The sequence below is a fragment of the Coturnix japonica genome, chromosome 11 (assembly GCF_001577835.2).
Source record: "Coturnix japonica isolate 7356 chromosome 11, Coturnix japonica 2.1, whole genome shotgun sequence".
Taxonomy (NCBI): domain Eukaryota; kingdom Metazoa; phylum Chordata; class Aves; order Galliformes; family Phasianidae; genus Coturnix; species Coturnix japonica.
Window position 1 is genome coordinate 6077911 of NC_029526.1, and position 17688 is coordinate 6095598.

The window sequence follows — 17688 nt, forward strand, 5'->3', positions numbered from 1 at the left end:
TTGTTCCACTTCATTCTTCTCACTGACCTCCTCCCCCAAAGCCTCAGATTTATGTTAGTGTTCATTCAATTATTTTGCACAAAAAACTTCTATCTGCCACTCAAAAGGTCTGAGATATCTACCTCAGCATGCCTATTATTCACTCAACCAACCCAAATGTACTGTTATACAGATCAAGCAAATCAAAGTATCAACATCTAAATTTAACTCTGGATGATGAATGTCTGAGAGAGAAAAAAGCAGCCCATTAATTTATTTTTTTTAAAGACTGGCCCTCATAAAGAAAATATAATAGGACTATATTTGAGCACTTAAATCTAACAATTCCTAAATTTCTAAGAAATTTCTGGATGCTTAGATAATAACCATGCAACGAATTATCAGGAAGCTTCCTTTCCACACAGAAGACCACTGCATTTGGTAATGCAGTATTCATTCGCTTACAACACCAGCATGACTCCCTGGCTGAGAACAAAACTACCAGATGTTTCTTATTTTGCCCCCACCAACTATGATACAATCTTTATTCTAGAATGCATGGTCTGCTCGTAGTCTCCTAGTTACATATGGGATAAAACACATACACATAAATAATGGCCTGGGTACAGTATGGGATCCTGGTCATGTATTTCTGCTGGTGCTGCAGGATGTTGTTTTGTGTATAGATTTATGACCATATTTCTCACTTCTTGTCTGCCTTTGCTTTAATTCTGCTGTTGCAAGTGTTTGTTACTGACAGTTCCTGATCTCATGTCTGGTTTGAACACTTCTACACAGATCAATGTGTTTCTTGCTTAATGCATGGCTGGTAAAGAATTATAGCAGTCAATTTTTTCTGTTCTCTGTTGTATACTTGAGAAGGAAACATGAAGCCCAGGCAGTACACCAGCGTGTGCATGGCAAGTGCATAAACTACTTTTGTTCAGCCACTAAGACATAACCTGGAGAAGAATAACAGGAAGGTCAAGAGCAAGTCAGTAGCACAAGTACTTCTGTGTAGGCATACCTGCCTGCCCGCCTGAATGGGGCAAAAACATTTATACTGCAGACTGTCACGTTCCCTTTGTTATCACTGAGAGGTACTTTCATATACGTTAACGGAATTAACCTAGGCAAAGTCTACAAGAAAACAAAGCCTACAGGCAATAACCTAAAAAAGTTTCCAAAACTAAAATACCTTGGTTTGCTCTACAACTGTTAGGGACATCTATCTACACACAGCCTGTTTGCCTTTGGAGAGTACATTTTGTTTCTCCTGGGAGGCTCCTTTCTGACAAATATTTCTCTAAACTGCAGAGTCTTCTTGCCTCCAGATTACCCTAAAAATTTAGAGGTGACAAGAAAAATTTCTATACCTAATGTATTGCTAATAGAGCAGGCTGATAAACTTAGATCACACGTTTAGATAGAGCACCCGGGGTGTGTGGTGGGGGGAAAGATACAGCTACTTCTGAAGACAAAGCAATTTATCAAAAGCGAATTGCTAGCATGTGGTAACTAAGCAACAGTCCACCTGAACAGGGTCTTTGATCACTTGACAAAGCAGATCAGAGCAGCACAAGGAGATTACAAGGGAACAAAAAGGTCTTTTCTGGGTTTACCAAAGAGAAAGATAGGAAACGTACCAAAAACAGCCTGATGGTTTGGAGAAGGCAGCAGATGAAGAATGAAGCTCGTGAACGTTTTAGCAACCATAATTTATACTTCCACCAACATCTTCTTCTCAATATCTCTCTTGCCTCAACCAATGATTATAGGAACATTTGGGAGACTGGAGAAGAACATCACCTCTTCTTATAATTCCAGTCTTGACAGAAAACAATTTTTCTGCCCTTTACACACCTGTTACTCATGTGCAGAGAGACCTTGGCCAGTGAAGAGAAAAAAGATGAATACACAAAATATCACAGAAACTGCAGAAAAAAACCAGCAGAAAAGGTGGGGAAGCAGCTGCTCCTAGAGTAAGTCCATTTCAGGACATAGAGTTTAGGAGCACATAGTGAATTTATAGGTGGGGAACAATCGCAGTGATGCAGAAAAAAATGCATAGGAGATTAGACACAGAGATGAGAGGTACAGGGATTAGAAGAATATCTTCAGCACTGTCACAAGCTCTAGGAAAAATGCAGATGGCAAAGCAAAATACATCCAAATATCTTAGAACTGCACTGATTATAACATTGTTTTTTTAACTGCTGTGGCTAGGAATAGAAGAAATGGGAGATTCAGGTTGGAAAAAATTCTGCTCCAAAAGAGCAGTCAGGTGCTGGAACGGGCTGCCCAAGGAGGTGGTAGAGTAACCATCCTTAGGGGTATTCAAGAAATGTGTAGACATAGTACAGTACACTGGAACAGGGTTTATTGGTGGGAGATGGATGGCTGAACTAGATGACTGGAGAGGACTCTTCCAACCTTAGCTATACTATTGATCCTAAGCTATGTGTCAAATTACTACTATTTCTCTACCAGGATAAAGCAAAACAGCTCTTAAGCTGCTTCTCATATGAATTAAAACTGCAGCTGCTTTCAAAAAATAAAATAAAATGTTGAAAACTGGGAAAGAGAAGATTAGGACCTGGATTTGTAAGTATTTATTTTAGGGAGAGAACCTGTACCAGGCTGACAGACAAGAAATGAAAGAGTTATAGAATCATAAGGTCAGTAGTCAAACTGCTACTTCTTTTTATGAGGAACCTTGCTATCTTTTCTAGTGCTTAACAAAGTAGCTATGCTCCTGAGGGAAAACAGAGGAGAACATTTTAATTAAAAACGAACATCCACAAAACTTTATAAGCCATTTTTGCAATTTCATTATTCTATCTACACAAGAAAGATTCTAAATTATTATTATCCCTTATTATTACATCCCTTAAAATATTTATTAAAGGGGATTTAAATTAGGTCAGTCCAGCACTATTGGAATGATTGCATTTTTTTGTCATATCCAAGGTAAGGACTAAAACAATATTAGACTAACTGCAAGAATATTGGTGAGACAATTGAGTTTCAGAGGTTCCAATGAAGAGTTTATCTTCCTCAGTAATTGATAACTATTAAACTACAGACTTTCTCCTTATTAAGTGCAGAGTCCACTCAAGATCCTGAGGATCTTAAATGCTGCTTTTCCTCAGCGAGTTGAGAACTGCTGCATATGACAATGATACAGCATAAAATCTCTTAGGTGTGGTGAGAACAATTACAGATCTTCTCTCTGTATTTATTTGAAGACTGACAGCTCAGCCAACAGGGCAGCCAGGTTTATGCAGCTTTCTATAAGCTCATTGACAGTTTTCCCTGTGAAACTCACATCCTGGCTCTCTTCATCAGGTAGAAATCCTTCTGAACCTTTGTCAGACAGCTCTTTCAAAAGCAAAGAGGATGGGGAGTCCCACCATGAGCAACTATGAAGTCTCATTAAAAGTCTTTCACATTGTTGTCCTTGTTCTGCATTATAATGATGGTTTGCCATAAAGTGCAAAGAAGTGTTATTCTAATGAACAGAGAAGAGTCACTGCTACACCGAGGCATGATTAATGAGCTGAAGTCGTTCATGAAGTCATTTTACATGTCTGGCTGGTGACCTTTGAATTTGAAGAATTTTATTGCATGTAAAGTATAATAGGGGGAATTATTTGGTTAGCATACCATGTATTCATGGTTTAACAAAGGGATTTGGAATGACTTACAGTCTAGAAGGAAAGGCAATCCTGACATAAAGTAACAAACATGAAATTTTTTCCTTTCCTCTTTCCTCATCCTCTCACAATTCAAAACCAAGGGCCCACTTCTGTGTCATGAGCTCCCTCCCCCTGAAAGCTACCAAGTCTTCAGCTGACACATTTCCTTTCCCTTAGTAAGATCAGGGGACTGCAGAGCTCACCACAGCTGAGGAAGGATTCAGCTCTTGAGTGGTCACATAATTAAGAAAAACAAAACATTCTTTTTAGAAAACTGAACATACAAAGTATTCCTCACATGGAGTCAGGTAGCCTGTTGTGGCTTCATAGCATTCCTGATTGACTGAATGGGGTGCCATCTGGTGACAGGAACACCCCTTCTCTCACAGCAGAATGGCAGGCCCACCCACTGGTGCTGAGCAGACCTTTGGTAATATTTACTGAACAGTTCTGAATATAAAAGAAATGCACAAAGCTCATAGAAAGCAGTATGTGAAGGACACAATGAGAAGGGATTGATTAGCTACTTTGTTCAAACTGTGTAATGATCAAAATGACAAATGATCAAAGGCAGCAAAGGACACTACATGTGGCACTGCAAGAATTCATCTACTCCCTTATACACAGCTGCTTCCAGCGTAAGGTTAAACCAGAAATTCTAACTACTCTGGCATCAGAAAGAGTGGAGGAAAAGACATATGCTAAAAATACCATTAGCTTAGTTTGAAATCAAAATACTGCCTCACGTTCTATGCAGAGAGGAACTAAGAATATATGTTTTCTGGCTCTACTGTTTTAACTCAAAATAAGGACGAAAAAAAATAAAAGGAAATGGACCTTAACTGTGAAGGTATTCTCCACCTGCCGGCCATCCTATGGCTGAGATCATGGTCATTTCAAAACTGTGAAAACTCACATTAGACAAAATGGTTTGGGTATGGAAATGAAAACTTCTTTGGCACTTCACAGTACCGACAACAGGGAGACCAGCAAGGAAAGACAAGTTTCTCCATTCTTTCTGGATTTCCCATCAGTGTAGAGCAAGTTATAATAATATTAGCTTGTACTTTCTGCATCTTTTCTTTTTTGTGTGTAAATGGACAGACAAGGGGATCACATTTTTTCCCCTTTTCCCTCCAAAAGTAATTACAAGTTCTCACAATCCAACTCCCCTTATGGTTTTCACTTACTTTCATTTGACTTGGGTTTCTAGAGATTCGATCACAGTATTCCCACAGTAACACAAAGACTTAAACCACCAGAAGCCAATACTTCCTCCGAAAGAAGCAATTTCCATCCTCCCTCCCTCTCGACTCACATCTGCACATTCTCCTCTTCCTCTGTGGCAGAACTTTTGCAAAGCCAGGTGGTGAATCAGATCAGCAAGTCTAACCAAACCAAAACTAATCTGGTCTCTGCCAGATTAATATAAATACCTATATGTTTTTATTAAAGTATATCAACACCCAACACACAGCTACAGAAATGCTTTAAAGTCAGCTATCGTGCCAAACTACCATCATAAGAACTATATCTATACACTACTTTTCCAGAGAGCCCCACCACAGCAGCCAGGCAACTCCATCTTTATACAGACTTAATGGAACAGTACAGAGAGAAAACGTTATTGGTGCAAGATGTTAGTATGACATCTATAAATATTTGAGAATTCACTAGTGAGAAACTACACCAGGGATTTTTACTTGCATGGTATGAAATAGTACAGTTTAAGTTGTCTAATGAGAGCAGCACAAGAACTAAGTGGAATTTGATATTTTGCTTAATGAGCTTTGCAGAAACTTGCTAATGGATTTAATCTGCATAAATTTCTTTCAGCATACATATTTCCATGCCCCACACAAGTTCACTCTAAAACTCAATCATTAATGATGAATTTCATTTGATTCCATACCAGAATTAAGAATAATTATAATGTATAGTCAGTTATCACATTCATAGCTTAGGCCTTGTATTAATGCTGGACTAGGGAACAAGGCTGCCCCCCTTGTTATACCTTATACCAACACACTTAGCGTGGCAAATGTAGAGCATAAATACCAGCACTTAAAGACGAGGCTTGAAGCAATGGAATAAATGCTAAGTGGACAATGTACATTTCCAAGAAATTATTTTAATTGTAAATAGCATCTAGCAGATAGTCTTTTCCTATAGGAGGCATAAACATGATCTGAGCAGGGTAAAAAATATTTGATAAGCTCTTGACTGACAAGCTCTTAGCAAATTTGGGAAAAAAACTTTAAAACAATTCACTGGCCACTAGAAAGAGTTGATTCCACTGCTACTTGAACAGAAGGGAAGGCAAGTAACAAAATGCTTTTCTCAGCAAAGAAAACACATGCAGTGCATGGAGTAGCATTCCATGAATTTTCCCTCTTGGGTGAAAAGAGGAAACAGAACATACCAGAAGGGCACTTCAGATCCATAAGCATAAACCTAAGGCTGGAACAGCATGAAGTTAGATAATTTTCTGTCTTAAGACTTCTGAATCTCTTGCTATTAGTAACTAATAACAGATTTGAACCTTACTAAATTCTCCTGCATGGTGCAACATTTCCATCACCATAGTTGCATGGTTTTGAAACTACCTGCTTGCCTAGGGAAAGATGGAGTTATGAACCAAACAAATCACCTGTGGGGAGACAGGAGTTACTTAAGGGATGAAACTGGTCCACTGTTCATAAATTAAAAACCCATGTGTCCTTCCCATCTTTGATGAAAGACACTTGTGTCAGTCAGCAAACACAGGCTATATAATAATCAGCAAGGTATCACAGGATTACTTGTTGAGTCACATAAACTTTAAAAGGTTGAAGAAAACCATAAAACAAGTGTTCATCAGTGAGCTCATAAAACCTTCAGAGAAGCCTGCTGTGCTGTTTGCATTGCCCCTATTTCTGAATATCCTTGCGGGGCCAGCCATAAAGACACAAGTTCAAGAGAAAGGTAGAAAACAAAGGAATCTAGAGGCTCCCAGTACAGATTAATGCAGTTAAAGATCTCAGGAAAAAATATTTTTATCAGACTTGTAGAATTCAGGTGTTTAATACAACTTACAAAAGATTGGTGTTCATTAGCAACATATCTCCAAATCTCTTTTGGATCGTGTCATTACCTTTGTTTCATCTTTCATCTCTTCTGCCTTGTAAGTTTATATTTCAAATTTCACTAACTTTCTATAGATAGGAAAAAAGTACCACCAAAAAACTGCAGTACCTGTATCTAGTTGAATGTATAGATTGATTTTAATGTTATTTTTATTTTAGGTATTGAACGCCATTTTAGGAGGCTTAGGATCTACTTATAGCAACTGGTTCTCATGATGTTAGAGAAACCTTATGGCATCAAGAAAGCAGAAGATAAGCAGACACCGCTTACAATACCTTGGGTAAGCCATCATCACGGTTAGTTACAGGAAAACCACTGGGGTAATGCCTTTATTAATTCTTCTGTAGCTTAAAGAAGAAAAAAAAAAAAAAGGAGAAGTCAGTTAAATTCTATCTAGTCACACTACCATGAATCTTCTAGGTGATTTACAATAAGAAGTGAAGAGTACTGAGTAGCTACATTGCTGACCTTCTACAACTAAGACAAATAATTCCCAGGTAAGTAAAGTGAAATAATTTTATAGTTGAACACGATTCATATCCAGCAGGTTCAAAAAGGGTACACAAACATCTGATGCATTCCTCACAAATAAGCAAACTACTACATTTTGTAATTAGTTTAACACCAAATACCTGACCCAAATGTTGACACAGGACAGGGGACTGACTGGGCAGTACAGCAGAGTACAGTAAACCTACTGGAAATGCTATTAAGTTTTTATGTTGGCCTATCAGTTATGTCACACTAGGTTATGTCATTCACATCTCATTGCATCACATCACGCCTCTCAAATTATAATGGTGCCTGACTGGCAAAACATGATGTAGTTTAAAATTTGATTATGTCTTACCTATTTCGGGATTCTGAAAAGCACAGCAGATTATACGTCCTTTGAAATATCGGAACTTTCACCACAGATTTGTTGATGACTTGCTGTTCACCTGAAAAAAAAATTCACAAATGACTGCCAAATGTAAGACAATTGTGCAATAAACTAAGACAAGACAAAACTACACAGTTCAGGTAACAGATGAGCTGGCTAGCTATGTTTATAAGAGTGAATGAGGTGTCAAATGATGATCAAAATAAGATGCTGAATGCTGCTGGCTTCACACTTCAAGCACTGGAGCATATTAAAGGAAATAACATACTGTTAACATAATGTCACACAGGAACCTGTGCAGTACTGGTTCATATAAGTTACTAGCACACACACACACACACAAAACCCCACGTCTGTTCTTCAGCAGTTCATTTCTATGAGTATGCATTAAACAGTAATGTTGAACTCCACAGCAAGACTGCCACTTAGACTGAGCCCTTATTTTTTGGGAGCCATACCAAGTCAGCTGTTCAATCCATTATTCTTCTTAAACTATTAAAATAACTTTCAGAACAACTTCTATTAAATATAGAAAACAAAATCTGGAGTGTGAGACACAGTCTATCATTAAAACTGATGCACATCAGCCTGTCAGGTATTTTTGCATTGGCACATTTCACATCAGGTTGTCTGGCTCTACAGCTGTCCTTGGTCTCTCTCAGCAAAGAGCTACAGTAAAATCCTTGGCTACAGAACAGATTTGTCCTTAATTTTGAGAAAAGACAGATCTAGAACTCTTGCTCTAGAGGTGACCAAGAAGCATCCCCAAATCACACAAGATTTTCTGCTTCCAAAGATATTCAAAATGACACCTGCATTATATTGGAATACATTCCTGATTTGTAAAAATCAGCAAATAATGTCTTAAAAATGACAAATATGATAACATTACAAGAGAAAGCACCTTCCATGTGGGTGTACACCTACCACACAACATATTGCTAAAGTAATCAGATTAGTACTCAGGTAAAATCAAACTGTTTGCACTATCAATATTATGCTATCATTGTAATTGAATCACGTTCTATTCTGTTCAATGCATTTCATTAATTTTTATAACACGTTGCTTCTCTACACATCATTTCAGTTGCAGCCATTATACCATTATATAAAGCAAAACATCTATGCTACCAAAATTATCTACTTTTGTCTGAAAAAGAAGCTGATTTTCTTTAGGAACAGCTTTGCCAGGGTATTGCTACATCTCCACTGCAGAAACAAAAAACCCCCCACCGACCTGAAAATACCCCATAGATTTACTCATGAGCTTAAAATAAAGGCTTGAGCAAGACTAAGTGATGGATGCCACCGAAAATGAACACCTCAAAGATTTATTTTTTATCCTTTCCCGTAGGCCCTCCTTGTTGCACCATAGCAAAGGAAGGGAAAAGCATTCCTTCAACTGCCTTTAGATGCTGTGCTGCAAGGAACATGCTGCCCACATTCCCAACACTGAGCAACGTTTTCTGCTGTAGGCAGAGCAAATGAAGAAACCTTATTTTTTTAATAAAACGCTACTCAACAGAAGCAAATGTGGCTGATTCCAATACAGGGGGAAAAAACCCAAAAAATTACATTTACTTAAAAATAAATTAAAAATAAGGTTACCTATTCATTACACCTCATTAACCACTGATTCATAGCACATTTCTTCCTTCTTCTTAAAACTTGGCTGTCTATTCAATTTACATGCAATATTTTAAATGCATTTAACACAATGCCTACACCTCTGTGCTACAAATTGCTTATATTTGTTATGAGTCCTCGTGTTCATTTTTCATCCTGCTCTGGAACATCCAGCTACTCCCAAGTCTCTTTTCTCTCAGACTGTGATATATTGGAATCATTTCCCCAGGCAGCAATCAGCATTGATAAAGGAGTTTGGAACTCAATTCACAAATAGCATATTTACGTGCAAGAGAACCAGCACCTCTTTCTATTGCACACACACAAAAACAACACAGGAATACTGCTTCAGATAGAACCAAATCCATACAAGCCAGGAAGACATAGATCAGATTTCAGACACAGCACTTAGAGCACGCTGCAGTTTTCTTTCTCTTCTGGAAACAAAGTTCTGCGGCCACAACTAACAGCAAAGCAGTGCCCTCCAACACCACAATGCTGGCCCCAAGGTGGGTTCATCAAACCACAGCTCAGCAGGACACCGCCCCAGCTACACCTCTCAGCAGCACACCCACCTCCTCCAGTGCAGGGCTGCAGCAGGCATCAGCTCCCCCACCGAGCACCACCTACCCTGACCTTGGTGTACCCTGTTTTTTTTTATTACCATTATTTTTTAAAATCCCTCATCCCAATGCTTTGCAGCACTTTCTGCTCTCTCTCTAATGTGCTTCCTCAGGAGGCACCATATCAGTGCTAACTGGCTCAGCTGTGCCCAGTGCCAGGTGCTGCAGAACTCTCCAGAACATGCCAGAATTAGTCCCAGCTGGCAGGGTCCAGCCCCAGCCTCTCCTTCCAGCACGTGCCTGCAGCACAGAGATGCTGGGCTCCATCCAGTAGCAGGCAATCCTCTCTTGGTCACAATTAACATCCTCCAGGATTCCCAAAAGCGCAGAACTCCGCAGAGTCACTGCTTCTTTTCAAAATATAGCCAAGAGGAAAAAAAAGCCACCGAGACAATAGAAATGCAAATCAAAGTCACAAAAGAGAGAGCACATAGACCTAGCTGCAAACTGCAAAGTCAGCCTGACCTTCACCACATCCACCTGTACACATAAGTTAGTCTAGAGAATGTATGTTGCACACATATCATTAAAAGTATACCAAAAAGGAAAATAAAGTCAGAGTAAAATCAGGCCAGCTTCCCAGCTCTGGAACATTCTCTTGCCTTTTTCATTTTGGTAGGGAATTGTAGCAGTTATATAGACCAGTACAATGGAAAAGGCATTACAACAGAGTTGTGATGACAGAAGGACCAACACAATAGAAAGCTACAATAAAAGAAGGCAAGAAGATTGCTCACCTCTATCAGAAGGTTCCAGCTTCACAAGGGAAAGCTTCTAGATGGAGAGACCTCCAACCAAAGACCCTTCCCCTGTGACAGTTAGCCTTTAAATGAGGTCTAAAAGAGGTGCAGCCAGGCTCCACCCCTTCTGCTCACACAGCTGAATTGCCTTCACCTGTGCTCCCAGGGCTGAGCAGGTCCTTATCACAGGTGCTCAATCAGTGGTTCAGGCCAGGACACAACAGTTCCCATACAGGAACATAGTCAGTGTCCCAGCAAGACCTGAGAGCCACTGTATCAGTGCTGATTTCTGGGATGCCTCGAGGCACTTGGAGTTGCAATAGGACAGCTTACGTGAGGGAGAGACCCTGACTGTGAAGTCACACCAATCCTGCCATGCTTTGTTGCCTTGCTGTGTCACTTCAACTTTATTTTGGTACATTTCTGTTTGTATTAATGACTGGAGAACTAAATGGTACTGGTACTGATGAATAACAGAAACAACTGTCAAGCAAACTGTCCATTTCTCCCATGTTCTTACTGATAGCAAACTTGATAAAGTATCCCCCTGTTCACTGGGAGGATGCAAGTATAGGTTAACATTGCAGGGGGCCATCCCCATCTATTTTCTGCTATACCTTTTATTAATTTTTTTTTAATATAATTTTTTAAAATTAAAATAAGAGTATGTGCATATTATGCTGGCAAACTTCAAGAAAGTTACCAATGCAATCACAAACTAAGCCTTAATGCTCCTGAGTATTAGGATCATTCTGTGTTTGTACCTCTCAGCAGAGACATTTCACATGCTGGCTGGTTTAGGAGATGAGGTCAACATCCCTAAGAGCCAGGTAAATGCCAGCAGAACCTTTCACAGGCGCATCAAACTGGAACACACACTGATAGCAATCACACTTATAAACCCCACTCAATTACAGGCTTTTCAGCTCAGGATGAAAAACATGCCTGCCCTAAAGAAATGCATTTAGGCTTTCTCATTTCTGAGCAGTGAAGGAATGATGTCAACCATCCATTATTGATCTCCTCAGGAAAGAAAGCATAAAACAAAGCAGCTCTGAAGACACTAATACAACAATGGAGTTGTGCTGACTTGCTATCTTTTGTGTTCAACTTTTAGGAGTGTGAATGCACACATTCAAATAATGGCTTCCACTGAACAGTAATTATTATTGTTTTTTTTATATTAATAACATCTTTAGGTCATTAATCATTATAATATAGGTATCTTTCATAAAACATGAAATCCTTTTTCCTCCCTCTCAATGAATGAAAATGCACAGCACATTGACTCTATTACATATATAAAGATAGCACAAAATACTAATGAGCTACATTCAGATTTTCCTATCTCTTAAACAGTTGCCCAAATCAGATTCAGGAAATCCAAGTTAAAAAATAAATAAATAAAGGTAAAAACCACATCTTCTGAAAATTTTGGGAACACTGTGCAAGTACACTGTTCACACCATGAAACCTTTTCATAAACTACAACTCACCAACTATGATAGCAATCAGAAAAAGAAACTGTAAGATCTCTTCTGTACAGTAGTAGTTATTAATATATGTGAGTATGGGCTTAAATCCCTTTCTACAGCCTCCTGAAATGTAAAAGCTGTATTTAATAAGGAGACCACACACAGCTTTAAGCATTAAAATATTGCTAAGAAGTTATTAGTATGGCTTTCCTCATTATCTGTAGAAAAAAACATACACATTATTACATTGCTCTTACCCAGACTCATCCCTGCCTCGTCCTTCCAGTCTCTAGTTAGTTTTCACTACTGTTACATAACAGGTATTTCTCATTCCTTTCTGAAAACAAATTAATATCTTTTTTACCAATTACTGAGATCTTTTATATAACTACAGTCCTTTTACACAAAAGCTAAAAACCCTCTGAGCAAAAATACTGTATTAATGGAAGAATACTATCATGCTTCTCTCAAAATTTCTTTATATACCTCACTTTCCAACTGCTGACTCTTTACTTAGATTAACTGCACTTGCAAACAGTGAGAACGAAGGCACAACACCTGTGCCAACACCAGCACTTTAGGTGATTTGGTGAGTTCATCAGGCATTCATCTAACGAGCTGCAGGTTATCACTTATTTTCACACATGCTTTCCCTGCTTTTGCTAAACTACTACATTCCGACTACAAATTCCTTTTATTTACTTTTTCTTCTCTCTTTTCTTTCCGTTTTGAAGCAAAACTTCATTGCCACCCATGAACATCTGAGGTTACAGTTAACAACTACTGGCAACAATACCTTTTTTGAAGTGAATTAACTCCCAGTATGCCTGTAAAATTTAGTAAGGCTAAGGTCAATTTAGTGCACTCTTATGATAGACATTTTTGGAACATGTCAGCAAAACAGAACAGCAAATTAAATTAATATTTATGCACAAGTAGCAAAATATGTGCACTGACAACCTTTTGACTGAATTCTAGAAAAGTGCCCTTTTCAATACATACTCTATTTTTATGGCAGATTTTATATGCAGTTCCATACAGTGGTTGTCTTAGACTTACATAATTATGCCTGTTACTCTCATTTGGACACTGAAACAGATATAAGTAGAAAATCAATTTATACTGTTAAATAATAACAGCTAAGGTTACAACTTAATAATTTTCATCTCTTTTTGTTTAATAAATCTCTGCCTTAGAAGACAATTTATATATATATTTAATTAAACTAGAAAATAAAATTGTAAAGTAAACCTTTGTAAAGCAAAACTTACTAAAGGTTGACCAAATAGGCTAACAACAAGCTGTCCTGGTTTCATCTAAAATCAGGACAGAAGTCCAACAATGAAAAGTAGCAAAATCATCCGTTTACTACTAACATCACAATCACATGTTTAAAATTCTCTGGCTATGAAAATCGCCTGCTTCCTACCATCTGGCCCACATGAAGAGAACTAAAAGAGCACATTAAAGATCGTGAATTACAATTTCATCCATATACAAAAGTTTACACACAATAAACTTCAGTATTCTTGTATTTAAGGCTCCATATAGTCTTGATTTAGGGACAGGGAGGAGCTGGGTCAGCCTAGTAGCTGTAATTTCCCAGAGAAATGAAGAAATATAACAAATATATGGTTATAAAGCTACCAGCAGTAAACCTTAATCCCATTTAAGCTGCTACTGATTCTAGAACATAAACAGCGGAACTGTTCTTGCCATTGTGGGGATTCACTGTGAAGAGCTTCTCCAGCATAAGCCTATCTTCATGGAATGAAAATATTAAAATGTCCAAGAATATTTTACTGAGGTATCAAAAAATCTCCAGGCTTGAATTATTTCTCCCCAGAGATCAGAGCTCTGATTACACGTCAACCAGTCTAAGGAATGAAAGCAATTACTGATTCCTTTGCTCTGTAAGTATCAAAATGAAAGCTGCTTACAAACATTTGCTGTACTGAGTTTCTGTTAAAGTGCAGAATCATTCAGAAAGTTTTCTGGATGTGAAATAGGTGCATTTGAAAGCAAGAAGGTAAATCAACAATGCTCTGATTTAAAACAGAAAAAATTAAATTAAATTAAAACAACCAACCACAAAACTGAGAACTCTCTCTGTTCTAATCTGCCATATGTAACTTTACAGTTCTGAAACACAGCACACCATAAAGAAACACCAAAAGAATACCCTTAAATTTTCCTTCTGGGAACCACTTAACAGTTCCAGCCTCTGAATTATGAATATACAGCTGGTTCTTTGTAAAGTCCCCAGCACATAAAGAAGTGGTTCAGATGCACAGCCTCTAAATGCTCCAGTGGTCATTTGGATTGGCCAGCAAAGTCATTTGTGAATCAGAATTTGCTCCTCATAGCCAGTTCCTTTCTTTTAACTACTTCAGCTGTTTCCAGTGAAATCTATAAATTCCATTTCAGAGAAAATCTATTCCTGACTGTTATCCTCCAGCACTATTCGCACATTCAGTCCTCACACACTAAAAAATCTCCTTTTTCTACCCTAGAAAGAAAAAAAAAAAAAAAAGCCTTCAGCTTTCTTAGTGTCCCTTCCTTGGTCATCGGTAACCAGGGAAACCAGATACTATGGTAACTAAGGGATGAAAAAGCACACGTTTGGTATTCCTTAAAATCTAAACTGTATGGAAGTTTCCCTTTCTTCTATCAATGATGTAATAACAACTGAAACAGTAGTAGTGAATCCTCATCTCTACTCAAGTCTTATAAATTAGAGCAATTTCATTTTCTGTTCAGATTATCATAGATGATGTATATTCTGAACACTCTCATCAAAACTCTAATGGCGATTTATATATTTCAATGCCTTAAGTTATTCTAAATTCAAATATGTGGATGCTCCTTTTGACTGGAGGTTTTGGGACCCTTCCCTTATCCCACCTGATGATTTTTTTGACCCTCAAAATTATCAAAGTCAAATAACTCAGGTGAGATTTATACTTCAAGAATGAGTCCATGTGGAATCCCTAATGACTAATAAAAGATTAGTTTAATTGTGGACTTTCCTGAATAAAAGCATCATTTGGTCTCTCCAATATCTAATGCTAATTTTTATGAAATGTGGAGGAACTTAATATCTGAGACTTCGATGACAAATATTTTAAAAAATGGTCAGTGGGTTCAAATTTGAAGGAGGCATAAGCTGTTGTAAGGACAACATTTGTTTTTAAGGGAATTGGCATGGAAAAATAATCAGAGTTAATGTCCAGAGGACTCAAGCTGCAGAAATGTTTTCTCTTGTTGAGAAAAAATAACAGTGTTACATCATCAAGAACATTCTAAAGTCATATAAGAAATTTACAGCAAGATTTCATTTGTTTAAAGGCAACACTTCAGTCAGATCTCCCTGCTTCAAATGAAGAAAACAACCAACCTATGAACCAACCAACCAAAACCCCAAAATGTTGTCTTCAATTTGGCAGACAATTTTTTAAATGATTTTTTTTATTTTCATATTTCACAGCTTTCCCACTTGAGACAATGAATACAATAGCATGTTTCAACATGAATTTTGTTTAGTTGTTAATCTATTTCATGGAGGATTTCAAAGAGCTTTTAAACTCTTACTAACATTTTCTCATTTCACTCAATATACTGATTTAGGAAAAGAAGTTTTGTTGAAAGATTTCAAGTACCTCTATTCTATGTTAATACTTGTCAGAACTAAAAATACAGACTTCTTTTTTCTGTATATAGTTTATGTAAACAAAGATCCAAGCTACCAAACATTGTATTATGGGACAAACACTGTTTCATTGGTAAAATAATCCATGCAACACTATTTTTGAGGGAAGAATACATAATCTATGGATAACTGGAACCTCAAGGTGGTTCATTTTTAAGCCAGCATCATCCAGTGTTTGTGAATGGCTAGAAATATCCATGAGGCCAGTCACTTGAGGGCAGAAGTAATGACCAGCCTTGTCATTTACCTTAACAAGCTTAAATAAATACTGATTTTCTGCATATCTGCATAAAATGTAATCAGCATACATTTAAAGTGTTAATAAAAATGTGATCTATTGCACTTTTCTCACTAATTCCAAATGCCATAAATAATCTAAATAACTCTGAGAAAATTGTTTGTTTGGCAAATCCATTTGCAAAAGATCTGGAAATAAATCAAGGGTTCCTTGATGTGATGTGGTATATTTGAACTAACAGATCAAACCAAAACAACAGCTACAATTCAAACAGCTAAAACTCAGTCTCATTAGATACAATAAAAGCAAATTAGATAAAACCGAAATCTTACTTAGATCTTCTCTCAAAAGAAGTTAAAAAAAAAAAAAATCAGAATATTTTCAATGCATTCACATCAGTGAATAAGTGACAGACATGTGAAAAATACTATTTTGCCATATTCTTCATATCTCCTGCTAGTCAAAGTAAAGTTTGGGTTTTTTGTGAGTTTCAGGATCCCAAACTGGTGTGATTATTTTCATATCCTAAATATACAGGCTAGAAAAATTCTAGGTAAAATGCTGGGCTTCTGCTTGTTAGAAACTACCACAACTTTCATGGTCTGTGCATCACTAGTTGTGTTCTGACAGCGTAGGGACAGATCAAACACTACACAAGATTTGTATCTCACATCTTGTCACAATCCCAGTTCAATTAACGTACTACTGCTGTCTTTGCAAATTTTAGGAGTTTTGATCCAAGTTTAAGGTTCCAAACTTATATCCCAGGAAGCAAAATTGGCTTTCACAAATAGTAATATTCAGTCAACTAGCACTAATAAAGCTAGGCTTATACCTTGAAGTGGTATCTTCAAGAATGGGCTATTAATATGCTTTAAGCTTTAGCAAAATTAACAAAGCAATTAACAATTACTCTTAATTACAAAAAAGAGGCTACATTCTGTTTTGAATTGAACCAATTCTACTGTGCAGACTTCAGAAAAATACAAATTGAAATATACTAGAAAGCAAACTCAACAAAAAAATGCACTGCAATACACAAGTAAGATTGTAGAATGATGATGATGTACAATAGCCCATTAATCTATTGTGAAAGAAAACGTATGTATCAATACCTCTGATTCTTGAAGGCCACTGACATCCGTAATGACATTCACAAATTTTATGTGTTATTGTTGGAGCTCTTTCACAGAGAAAGATCCTTTTTAAAATGCAAGTACAAGAAAAAACATCCACAGCTTAAAATAATGATAAAGTAATTTATATTCTGCAAATCAACAGAACTATAAACAAAGCAGTAAAACCATAGAAAAAGGCAGAGTTTTCAACAGAGAAGCCAAAACAGAATTACAAGTAAGAATGACAATTAAAACCACAGCCAGATCTGTCTGTAAGAGAAGTTTCCATCTCTGTCCCTGCTGTTACAAAACTGAAGACATTTTCATGCAGAGCTGAAATATACTGCATATACTTTTACCCTAAATAATTACATTTTCCGTATTGCCTCTCTTCAAATAACAAAGGAGCTAATATTGGTGGATAAAGATCCTATTCACAGCAGACAACTAATGACTGACTCAGAAGCAGAAAT

At 37.3% G+C, this 17688-nt stretch overlaps 1 long non-coding RNA gene across 4 annotated transcripts in view; it reads right to left on the bottom strand.

Annotated features, from left to right (window-relative positions):
- Positions 1-17688, bottom strand: part of LOC107319239 — a 197489-nt gene that overhangs the window by 112516 nt on the left and 67285 nt on the right. For 3 of the 4 annotated variants that reach the window (XR_001557698.2, XR_001557697.2, XR_001557696.2), the window contains exons 3-4: positions 7654-7744; positions 7079-7150 (exon numbers count right to left, since the gene is read on the bottom strand). This is a non-coding gene — a long non-coding RNA (uncharacterized LOC107319239). Of the gene's footprint in view, positions 1-7078; positions 7151-7653; positions 7745-10672; positions 10740-17688 lie in introns of those variants that run through there. The other variant, XR_001557699.2, reaches the window with a different exon arrangement.